The sequence below is a fragment of the Dreissena polymorpha genome, chromosome 6 (assembly GCF_020536995.1).
Source record: "Dreissena polymorpha isolate Duluth1 chromosome 6, UMN_Dpol_1.0, whole genome shotgun sequence".
NCBI classification, from domain to species: Eukaryota; Metazoa; Mollusca; class Bivalvia; order Myida; family Dreissenidae; genus Dreissena; species Dreissena polymorpha.
The window spans coordinates 52971685-52984999 of record NC_068360.1 but is presented as its reverse complement, the minus strand read 5'-3'; the positions used below and the strand labels follow the sequence as shown (position 1 = coordinate 52984999).

Sequence of the window (13315 nt, the reverse complement as noted above, 5' to 3'; positions counted from 1 at the left end):
TGGTCATTAACCACATTTTAACTAACTCTTTTGACCTGTTATTTTTTCAGCTCAATTCATAATATCACTTTAATAAAATAATATGCAAGCTTATTGATTTGTGACTTATACTGACGTTGACTTTTGTGGTCACGTGACAGTTTTTGTTCATTCACAGTGACAACAGAACTCTCAAAATTATTCAATCGTTTCGCGTTGCAACGCTTTATAATTTTCAGGTTTTTAAATCGCCAAAAGATGCATATAATGGCTATGTAAGCGCATGGCAAATGTTCAGTATTACTGTTTCCTCACAAATATCATAACTAAATCGAAAATTTGCGATTCTGAAACAACTTTTTTAAATTTTGTCAATTTACCAAAACGTGAAAAGGCCCCTTTAAATGTTAATCAACATGACGCACGGAAGTTTGATAAAATCCGAATGTACATAACTTACGCAGCCACACGCCAATCCCTGCATTTAGCAATTTGCTTTTATCAAACTTAAAGGTACAATGCCGTGTTTTTTTAAAATCCGTAAAAAACCTTTATTTATCGGATTGAGTACATTTAAAAGCGTTTTCGCACCTCACTTAAATTCACTCACGGTGTTATTAGCGAGAACGATTACAACAAAGTCGCGAATGTTCACACATTCCGATTTACTCGCCGTTTTCATTTAAACCGAAAGTGACGTTAATTTCACACATGTAAATGCTCTGAATAAAGAACCGGTATTCGACTGTGGTATTTGTCGCAACTTAAAGGGACATCCACGACGACGAAGAAAAAAAAGTTGTAAAATACCGTATTTTTTACAATTATTAGTTTATATTGATACAAATATACATACATATATAAATAAATAAATAAATATATATATATATATATATAAAACAAAGTCTCTATTAGCCTTGTTGTATTTAAACAAAAACGCTGTGTTATTTTTTTCGTCGCTGTCGTTCTCAAACCTCGTAGCTCCAAAATTTTCAAAATATTTGTTTCGTCTTTTCCGAATATATTAAGTCTGGCGCGTGTTTTGTGCTATATCTCGTAGCTCTACGCCAATCAGAGCCCTTGAAAAAGCCACGTGACGAAATGTTGTAGAATGATTGTTGGCTTTTTTCCCGGCGAAAAGTCGTAGCGACGCCATTTCACCTATAGGTACGTCGTTTCGTTTGGACAAATTTGACAAAAACGTTTTTATAATTTTTTTTATTTGCAACTACGAGGTTTCCTATCAGGACAAATTGGCGTACCTCATAAAAATGACAAAACTGTGATGACAAAATATCGTAGCTACCATGTCTGACTGTCAGTATGACTTATCAGTATGACTTACGCGTCTACGGCTTATACCGTATTTTGCAGCTTCATTTGTTTGGTATTTTTACAGAATTTCAATTTCTAAAACATTGCTATAAAAAAATGAGACGGTCTTTTCTCTCTCCTGAAAAGTTGGCATTTTGTAGCTACGAGGTTTGAGAACGACAGCGACGACATATATAAATAAATAAATATATATATATATAAAACAAAGTCTCTATTAGCCTTGTTGTATTTAAACAAAAACGCTGTGTTATTTTTTGCCGAAGCTTTCGACCTCACGGTCTTCATCAGCGGCCATTTTTATTTTCAGATGTTTTATTATGAACGGAAATGACGTCGTGCATTTCCGGCGTCAACGTTGTTTACGCGCCCTTTTATTAACGTTTATTCTTGCACGTTGATGCCATATGGTCGGTATGTCCTTAGTTTTGACTTCCACAATTGCTCCATGGTTTTGCGGTACTCGTCCGACCCGCTGAGTTTTTCGAGTCCCATTATTTGGAAATCATCCATGGAATGTCCGTCGGCGTAGAAATGTTCAGCTACCGGGTCACTGTGCTGTGTGCGAATACGCGACAGATTCAATAGATGTCGCTGGTACAGAGTTCCGCCGGTCTCTCCCACATACACGAACCTGCGACAGCGACGACAGTTGACCGCGTACACAACATTGGATGATTTGCAATCAACATTGTTTCTGACGCTGTACCTCCTGCCGCTGGGATCTGTGAAATATTCCGCCTTCATCATATACGGACAAATGGCGCATCTCTGCGCCCCACAGGGCCCGCATATATTGGGTTTTCGGAAGAACATCCTATTGTGTTTTTTGTGCACTTGGATGTCTTGCAGGTTGCAATCTCGTCTGAAGGCTACTAATGGGGGCTCAGAGAACACTTCCTTCATTCTATCAGACGTGTGCAGCGTGTGTAGGTGTCTACGGATGATACGGCCGATGTTGGGTAGTGCGCGCGAAAACGTTATCACCAGCGGAATCCTTGAATTATGCTCCGAGTTTGTCTTTTCGCGCAAAAGGTCCACTCTCTCTTTATTGTCGACATTTATCAATTCGGTCTCTACAAACGCCCCGTCATATCCACGGTTCACGAGCTGTGTTTTCACCGCCTGTCTGTGCTTCCGGTAGGCAACCTCCTCTGAACAGATTCTTTTCGCACGCACACTCAGACCATACGGTATTGCTTTTTTGTAGACTCCGGGTGCGAAGAATCCTTGTGTAGGTACAGGTGTTTATCGGTAGGCTTAGTATATAGGTCGGTTTGAAGGCGCCCGTTCCGTATTGATGTCACCGTGTCCAGGAACTCTGGACTATGCATCAACCTATATGGGTGCTTGGGAAGAGGAACTGTTCCGGCGGTAAGAAAAGCAACCACTCGCATACTTACGGTTTGTGGATGATGTGTGGGGCTTATGGACGCATGGTATCGAGGCACTTAAAACTTTCCACACACAAGGAAATGGAATCAACCCTCGCATTAAACTCGAGCTCCGCTATTCTTCAGAAAAACTAGAGTTCTTGGACACGGTGACATCAATACGGAACGGGCGCCTTCAAACCGACCTATATACTAAGCCTACCGATAAACACCTGTACCTACACAAGGATTCTTCGCACCCGGAGTCTACAAAAAAAGCAATACCGTATGGTCTGGGTGTGCGTGCGAAAAGAATCTGTTCAGAGGAGATTGACTACCGGAAGCACAGACAGGCGGTGAAAACACAGCTCGTGAACCGTGGATATGACGGGGCGTTTGTAGAGACCGAATTGATAAAGGTCGACAATAAAGAGAGAGTGGACCTTTTGCGCGAAAAGACAAACCCGGAGCATAATACAAGGATTCCGCTGGTGATAACGTTTTCGCGCGCACTACCCAACATCGGCCGTATCATCCGTAGACACCTACACACGCTGCACACGTCTGATAGAATGAAGGAAGTGTTCTCTGAGCCCCCATTAGTAGCCTTCAGACGGGATTGCAACCTGCAAGACATCCTAGTGCACAAAAAACACAACAGGATGTTCTTCCGAAAACCCAATATGAGCGGGCCCTGTGGGGCGCAGAGATGCGCCATTTGCCCGTATATGATGAAGGCGGAATATTTCACAGATCCCAGCGGCAGGAGGTACAGCGTCAGAAACAATGTTGATTGCAAATCATCCAATGTTGTGTACGCGGTCAACTGTCGTCGCTGTCGCAGGTTCGTGTATGTGGGAGAGACCGGCGGAACTCTGTACCAGCGACATCTATTGAATCTGTCGCGTATTCGCACACAGCACAGTGACCCGGTAGCTGAACATTTCTACACCGACGGACATTCCATGGATGATTTCCAAATAATGGGTCTCGAAAAACTCAGCGGGTCGGACGAGTACCGCAAAACCATGGAGCAATTGTGGAAGTCAAAACTAAGGACATACCGACCATATGGCATCAACGTGCAAGAATAAACGTTAATAAAAGGGCGCGTAAACAACGTTGACGCCGGAAATGCACGACGTCATTTCCGTTCATAATAAAACATCTGAAAATAAAAAATGGCCGCTGATGAAGACCGTGAGGTCGAAAGCTTCGGCAAAAAATAATACACCGTTTTTGTTTATATATATATATATATATATATATATATATATATATATATATATATATATATATATATATATATATATATATATATATATATATATATAAATATTTGTCTGAATCTGACTCGGACAGCAAGGAGTCTTTTGTCGATGCTCAAGATGGCCATCATGTTAGAAATACGATTTGGTAAATAATTAATCAACTTATTTTGTTTAATAATGTCTGAACAAAACACAATTGAATGTTTATTATTGCGATTGTCATCACTGCGGTGAATCACGTGATCACAAAAGTACATCGTACGCACAAAATGGCGGAAAAAGCTATCGCTTAATGACGAGATTCAAGGTATTCTCATATTTTATAATATCAAAATAAATGATTACTATGCGCAGAGTACCCGCTTAGTCGCCTTATGTACTCTGGTAATTGTCGTTTTTCTTAGATTTCTGTAGTTTTCTCAAACATAAGCAATGAAAATTGTACATCGTCTTAACATACTTTATTTTGACGCGTTTGCTATTCAAGATGACAAACAAAGTGTTAGAAACATTTTTTTTGCTTTATAACATGCTTAGAATATTTCGTACAAGGTGTTGCACGTTCTTAAGCTTTTTAAGATCTGTGACGAGGAATTTGGAAATTGTACATCGTCTGAACGGTTTTTGTTTGAGTACGTCGTCTGAACGGTTTTTAGTACATCATCTGCTTCTGTTTTTACTTTTAATGCGAGGTTTATCATAATAAAATTGTAATAACATTAGTGTAAAACATTGTAAAAAGATGTATATGTATGTTTGCACCAGCACAGTTCATCTTGGGTACTATTTCAAGGCAAAATTTGATAACAATGTTAAACAGTGTCATCTAGTATACGATGTGGAGTGAATTGTATGGGTTAAGTTACATAATTTTAATGCTTTTCTTATATCAAAGGTATTTGGCTTCACCAGTGTGGTATTATTAGATCCTTTCCAGATGGACTCGTTCGGGGGGAGTACAGTAGACCTGTTTACTTGTAGCGAAATGGGCAACGGTTATTGTCACCAGACATCATAGAAATATAGTGCCCATTTTGGGCAAAGGACTTGCCTGTTGCAGAGGCATGCTGTTCCAATAAAGACTTCTTCTTAGGTAAATGATTTCATCTAAATAAATTCATTTAAACGTCTTTGATATAATTGCGGCCCTTTTTTATTTTTCCAAAAAAGAGGATGATCAATTTAAAAACAAATAACTGACTTATTTCTTTTCTAATCATTAAAATCAATTAAGGCCTTTATTGAATATCACAACTAGAACAGTTTAATTTGAAATTGAATCTGCAACTTGAACACTTCCATCCAGTGCAATGCTGCAAATGGTCTTTGATTTTAAAGAGCAACTCATTGATACATTTTTTGTATCAGAGCCATCATCTCATGACGTGTTGATGTTAAAAGAGACCCATGACTACTGGAACCAAATTTAGGGTCAACTCTACCTTACAGGGACAAATTGTTGTGATTTGATTGTGTGATTGAAGACATGCAGATCATTCGTATAGTGAAAGATGATTCTTGGGCAATGGGCATCCCCATAATGATTGACTTTTATTTCAAAACATTCTTACCCTCTTTTAATTAAAGGCAGTGCAATCCTTCTGTTTAATGACATTTAACCAAGTGTGGTTATATCTATTGAGATATTGTGACATTTAGTACTAACATGTGTTATTTCGGTTTGTCAATTTTTAATGAGTTATTGCCCTTTGTTTCATTTATAAGCGTGTCTATCATTAGGTTAGTTGTGTCGTGCTTTGATATACTCCGCTGTTTTATAACATATTAACCTTTTGAAACTCTGCAAGAAAGCTTGCCTTTTTATTGATATACATATGTCTGTCTTAACAGAAAACATGGCATGAGATAATAATAATACATGAATATGAATACAGTTTTTTTTTTATTTTATTAATTCTTACTATGTTATTTCAAATTTAGCAGCAATTTCCTTCAGCAGTAGTACTTGAAGGTTCACAAGACAACAACATTGTTGAATTATTTTGTTTGACAAATGCCTATTTTGTGACGGAATATGGTTTAAAATATCATAGTTCTTTAATCTTTCATTGGCTCGTTCTACATGGATTCTACTCCTTCCTATCTTAAAGCAAAGTTCAGCCTCCTTCTTTGTAAAATGACCTTTACTAGAAAGAAAATACAGGATGTTTAACAAGACACCAGATGAAAGTTATATTAAAACCTTTATCTGCTAAATCAAATCATCTGGCTGTAGCTGGTCTAAAACTTTACATAGTTCTACAATAGCTGAATCTGATGTAGAGCCAGGATTAAGATCTGAACAATATACTAACGATGCATTTGGTGCCACAGAAGTAACCGCTTAAACAGTATGTCTGCTTTTGTAATTACTGTAGGAAAGAGCTTGACAGTTCATATCAGATGGAACATATTGTATTATTTATGTTCCATCTATTGCGATCCTTGCAGAACAAAAATTATCAAAAGATTTTGGCATAGACCCTTTACATTTAAGTTGACTTGGTATTCCAACACTCTGTTGAACTCCTTCAAATAAAATTTCATGTAACACACAGATGAAGGTATTTGTGATATTTGAAACAGTGTCCCTGCTAGTATTGAACCTAACTGCCAAATCCAATCTATCTTTACAGGATAACAGTTCGATCACGTTTGGTAATAAGGTTTGAATTTGTTGATAAACAGTATGTGGTATTTGTTCAGAGTCGCGATCTGGCGTAACACCTCCATTGCTCTCATTTACTATTTCAGGCGAAGCTGAAAAATCACGCATTTGTTCGAAAGAGATGCATTCTGTCTGTAATTGATTTTCATTTTGTTGAAAAACATGATTATTACGTGCAGTATGATAGCCATCCCTCGTTACATTGTCTGCTTGTGTTGTAGTGTTCTCATAGCTTTGAGATTCACACGATATCGATTCCACTTCTTGGATATCGATTAACTGTTCGCTTTTCGTTTTGACTGATCCATTGTTAATGTTCAGAAGAAAATCTGATTCAGTAGCGTCATGAATGCCACGGCATTTTCTTTTACAAGATGGCTGCTGCTGAAAAAGAGCTCTTGCAGAAATGCTTTTCTTTGCTCGTTTTTTGGGTGGAGATACTGTATACAATGGTGAACGAAATGATGACTTAATGGGCGTTAGCACATGTGTAATTTGTTGCAGACAAACTTCAGTGGGACGTTCAGTTGATGAAATGCGTTTTGGTGTAACTAATCGTATTGTTTGCGATGGTTTCGAGCGCTTTCTCTCCAAACGGTGAATCGATATAATTGACTTTTGGCGCATTCTGAAATAACAAAACAGCTATATATAACAGACATCTAATTATACCAATTTATTTGATGACATCAATATTTTATCTTCACAAAAATAATTATATATCGATATCCACATATATGTAATTCAGACTAACATTTACATTTACAATTTAACTACATATATTATTGAAGCTTGACAAAAATAACTGCAAGTTCAGAGCAGCCACTGTTTCGAGCCGAGCATATATTTTTAACAAGCACTCACATTAAGCATGCGCCGAGTATGTAAAAAGAAAAGTTAAGTTTAGTTAAGTTTTACTGCAAACGAAATTTTGTCTTTTTAATTATAAATATGTGAAAAGCCAAGGATCTTTCGTCCAAATGACATACCTCGTATTATATTATTTTCATGCCTGTATATATATAAATAACAACCTTTTTCAAGCGTGACTTGTATTTAATTTAAGAAATGTAATTTAATAAAATTAAACACTATGTAAATATGTAAAATAACACTGGATTTTTGTATTTTCTGATCATAGAACGGAACGTTATTTGGACGAAAAATCGCTTGGCTGATCACAGATGTTATTTCAATTTTATTATGATAAACATCGCATTAAAAGTAAAAACAGAAGCAGTTAAGATGATGTACTAAAAACCGTTCAGACGATGTACTAAAACAAAAACAATTCAGACGATGTACTATTTTTCAAATTCCTCGCCACAGATCTGAAACAGCTTGAACAACGTGCAAATCATTGTACGAAATATTATAAGAATGTTCTAAAGCAATAAATGTTGTATTTATTTCGTTGTTTTTCATCTTGAATAGCAACCGCGTCAAAATGAAGTATGTTCAGACGATGTACAGTTGTCATTGTTTATTGTTCCTTAATGTTTGACGAAACTACAGAAATCTCAGAAAAACGACAATTACAGGAGTACATACGGCGACTAAGCGGGTACTCTGCGCATAGTTATCATTTATTTTGATGTTATAAACTATGAGAATACCTTGATTTTCGTCATTAAGCGAGAGCGTGTTCCGCCATTTTGTGCGTACGATGTTATTTTGTGATAACATGATTCCCCGCAGTGGTCATTCTACAGTACGATCGCGTTGAACATAACTTCGTTGTACTCATTATAAATATCAACATGTGCAGGGGACAGGGTGTGGAACCTCTGTCGACAGGGTGCTGCTAATAGTGATTAATGTTTATGATGTGAAGTTGATATAACGGGGGAGGGCTAATTTCTTATCTGATACCATATTGTGTCTGTTATAATCAACTTGAGATATACCCACAGATAGGGGACATGTTAACACCCTAATAGCCATAATCTACATGACACAATTTACATATTTACGTTGAATAATACACAGGAAATTGCAACTCTAAAGACATGCATATTGAAAATCGACACATGTTGAATCGGCTAACTGTTAACAATGTAGGACAATTTAATTTTCGGCTAATTATAGGTGTTAACCTTTGATTGGCGTATCTAACGTTTTACGGTTTTGCATCTAATTGTATGACGTGGTGTCAAAATAATGTAGGAGCGACTGTCCGTGTTGTCAGAATAATGTAGCAGCGACTGTGAGGGTTTTCAACATGATGTAGGAGCGATTGTACGGGTTGTCAAAATCATGTAGAAGCGGCTGTCCCGGTTGTCAAAACAAGGTAGGAGCGAATGCCCGCCTTGTCAAAATTAGCTTAGGAGCGATTGTCCGTGGGAGCGATTGTCCGAATACCAATACACAGCACTGGTAAATGGTGTCAATTTGTGATTTCAATTGGCAGATTGGAAGGATATTTGTGTCCGTTAAGAATGTATAAAATCCTTCCATTTGTGACATTTAAATGAATCCAGATAATTACCAGTACTGAGAAATGCCAAGCTGCTAATTGTTTAAGAAATCAATACTTATTATTATGACCCATGCACAAAACCCATAGTATAGTATTGTTATTTTATTGTAAATTTTTTATTATAAAATACTGAATGATGTTTGCAGACAATATTTATATTATTCTTATCGCCTTTTAAAATGTTGTCTGTTACAAGTCTTATAGAAAACAGTAAATTAAGTGTATTACATATTATTGCAAGTTGAAACACTTATTTTCTACTAACACATTGATTCGCTCATAATTTCATAGAAAATTAGAAAATATACTTGATATACATAATACGTTTGTAACTTTCATTTTTTACGACCAGACCATAGGCTCCATAGCCTGAGTTATTTATAGGTTGACAAATAATTGTCCATTTTAGAGCTTTTCTACTGATTCGCTCATTAGTCCTCAATAATACGAAAAGGGTTCAAATAACTTTTTGTTGTTATAAAACCATTGATGCATACATGCGTATACAAATAGTGACATTTTAAAAATAATCCTTATCTGTTCACTACTTAAGGCAGTACAACGATCCATGTTTCTTGCAATATTTAGGTTTTTTTTTCTATGGTTACAGATACTTAGTAAGACTACATACCTGACATTTGTTAACTTTGATGAAATGATTCCTGACAGATTTCTGTACACCACTGCTGCGATTGTTTTTGATCCTACAAAGTATTTAATGTTGTAATTGTGTGACTTCAAATACACTCAAGTAACTTAATTTCAAATATAGCATACAGATGCAAATAATTAAAGTCCATTTGCTAAAAAGGAGTTCAAATTCTCATTTACACAAGAGATGGAGTAACAGCAATAAAAGAAACACATCGCAATAATATCGATATTATTAACACTGCTATACAGACTATGTAACATAAATATACGTTATTATTTCGACAACAATATTTTTTAGACTGTATCAAAACAAAGGAAAATTTTGAACACACACACAAAATATTCTCGTACCTAATACTGAAGCCTTCGGCGGAATAACTGAACTTGTAATTCCGAGCGGCTTATCTGGGAATTGTAACTCATCGGAGGTTGTGTTAACCATACTTACATGCACAACTGAAATAGGGTAAGAAGCTGAGAACAAATATAACACGCCATATCGCTTCTATATATAAACAAATACAGGAACAAACAAATAAAGAAAAATACACTACGTTCAAAGGGAACAAAGGGGTTACCCATATTTTCCGATTGTATAGTTTTACTACTCTCGGAATTGTTTCCAAGTGAATTCTTTAAAATATCTGTGTATTTGTCTACCACATTTAGAACTTTTATCGCACCGGGCTTAGCCGTACTCTGCAAATGTAAAATAAAACTTTATGAGTTGATGATAACATAAGTTAATATAAACATTTAGGTGATAAATGATATGAATGACGTATCACCTGTTTTGTGTGTTTTTCTTTTAGGTTAAATCAATTTATGATGTAAACTTAGAAAACAGAAAATGTATGTTGTTCTGGCTCTGGTGGTGTTGTTTTGCATAGGATAGACTATACGGGTGTGTTTATTTCAAAATGTACAAACAAACTTTTAGCATATTATATCATCTTAAATTTATTATAGTATAAGCCACTGCCGTATGTCGTTCAGAGGACTTTAAACGCTTGACATGATAGAGGAACTCAAACAAATATATTTATAATAATGACTTCATATTTTCTACGGATCTTACCGATCCATCCGTCAACCCGTCGCTTTCATAACGGTTGGCCCCTGATTGCCATGATTCGGCGTTGTCAGTGTCCAGTAAGTTACTTGTTGTTGAAAAGAACGACTATAGCAACATATACACAATTAATGAAGTACATTTGTATGGCCGCAGATTCACGCAGAATGAATTTTATTTTAAGATATACTGGCTACAGTGCTTTTGCTTCAACCGAGTATCTAATTATTTAAAAAAAATGAAAACCATTTCACTAACAATCATGATATGTCGGTTAATATTTTTCACATTAGCTTGCTCGTCCGTAACCTCGATGTTATCGCCGACGCTTGCTATGGTATCCAGCATGTTAGTAATGGCGTTAAGCTCGCCGATATAGGATGATCCGTTGGCAGGTTTTGTTATATTTACTAGCTGATCTAGACTGTGTGTGATTTTCGCTGCTGATGGGGATTCTTTGATACTCTCCACCTTAATTGAGGAGAAACGGTGTGTACAAAATTATAAATAATTTTGATAGCAAAAATTACATAAGTCTTTGAATAATATTGCTGTTTTTCAAGTCAGTTCAAACTTACTATTAGGTAAGTATATAACATTAAGTATAGCCATCGTTCAATTCAAGCATTGATAAAAAATATTGTATACTCACCGCTGACATCAGGTCAGCAACGCGCTTAGATACGCAGTTGTAAAATGGGTTGAGCCAGAGTCCTTCTTTGCTACATTGTCGACTTACCGCTCCAGAATAGTCTTCAAACATGTTTTACATTTTAGACGAAATGAATATTGCAAAAAAGTAGAATGTGGCCCATTTATTAAACTAGAAATGGCGCGGCAGAGGCCGACGCTTATCCCCAGGCCGCATGTTTGATCCAGGGGCGCCCCAGGGTTGGTAATGGGGCCATGCATAGTTGAAATTGACCGTATTGTCATAAGAGAAGTTCAGTATTAATTAGACGTGAATCGGTGTACAAAATGAAGAAGTTATAGTGAAAGGCAATTTTGGGTGGGTGTGGCCTATGTGGGCGGGGTGCCCCAGGGTTGGTTATGGGGCCATGCATAGTTGAGATTGATTGTATTGTCATTAGAGAAGTTCAGTACCAATTAGAAGTTAATCGGTGTAGAAATGAAGAAATTATAGTAAAAGGCAATTTTAGGAGGGTGTGGCCTATGTGGGCGGGGCGCCCCAGGGTTGGAAATGGGGCCATGCATAGTTGAGATTGACCATATTGTCATAAGAGAAGTTCAGTATCAATTAGATGTGAATCGGTGTACAAATGAAGAAGTTATAGTAAAAGTCAATTTTGGATGGGTGTGGCCTATGTGGGCGGGGCGCCCCAGGGTAGGTAATGGGACCATGCATAGTTGAGATTGACCGTATTGTCATAAGAGAAGTTCAGTATCAATTTGAAGTGAATCGGTGTATAAATGAAGAAATTATAGTAAAAGGCAATTTTGGGTGGGCGTGGTCTATGTGGGCGGGGCGCCCCAGGGTTGGTAATGGGGCCATGCATAGTTGAGACTGTATTGTCATAAGAGATGTTCAGTATCAATTAGTAGAAAATCGGTGTAGAAATGAAGAAGTTAATGTTAAATAACATAAAAATGAGTGAAAATATCTTACCAGGCCCCACCCCAACCCCCATAACTTTTAACCAAGGGGTCGTATCAAAATTCCAAATAGTGCAGGGTCGCACATATGCTCATAGCTACCATGTGTGTAAGTTTCAAGGTTCTAGTGCTTATAGTGTAGGAGGAGATAGTGGCCAGGACGGGCGGACGGACTGACACACTGACTGACTGACTGACTGACTGACTGACTGACTGACTGACTGACTGACTGACGGACCGTTCAACTGCTATATGCCACCCTACCGGGGGTATAAAAAACTAGAAATGGCGCGGCAGAGGCCGACGCGTATCCCCACGCCGAATGTTTGACCTAGGTGTGCCCCAGGGTTGGTAATGGGGCCATGCATAGCTGAGATTGACCGTATTGTCATAAGAGAAGTTCATCATCAATTAGAAGTGAATTGGTGTAGAAATGAAGAAGTTATAGTAAAAGGCAATTTTGGGTGGGTGTGACATATGTGGGCAGGGCGCCCCAGGGTTGGTAATGGGGCCATGCATAGTTGAGATTGACCGTATTGTCATAAGAGAGGTTCAGTATCAATTTGAAGTGAATCGGTGTAGAACTGAAGAAATTATAGTAAAAGGCAATTTTGGGTGGGTGTGGTCTATGTGGGCGGGGCGCCCCAGGGTTGGTAATGGGGCCATGCATAGTTGAGATTGACTGTATTGTCATAAGAGAAGTTCAATATCAATTTGAAGTGAATCGGTGTAGAAATGAAGAAATTATAGTAAAGGCAATTTTGGGTGGGTGTGGTCTATGTGGGCGGGGCCCCAGGGTTGGTTATGGGGCCATGCATAGTTGAGATTGACCCTAATGTCATTAGAGAAGTTCAGTATCAATTTGAAGTGAAT

General features: G+C 37.4%; 1 long non-coding RNA gene across 2 annotated transcripts; it reads left to right on the top strand.

Moving 5' to 3' along the window:
• The first annotated feature begins 4025 nt into the window (after positions 1-4025).
• Positions 4026-5845, top strand: LOC127834187 (uncharacterized). Of its 2 annotated transcripts, none has more exons than XR_008027831.1 (3): positions 4026-4100; positions 4893-5048; positions 5324-5845. It is a non-coding gene; the product is annotated as an uncharacterized LOC127834187 (long non-coding RNA). The 2 variants fall into 2 exon arrangements; XR_008027830.1 differs by having other exon boundaries at positions 4034-4100; positions 4882-5048.
• The last annotated feature ends 7470 nt before the right edge of the window (positions 5846-13315 follow it).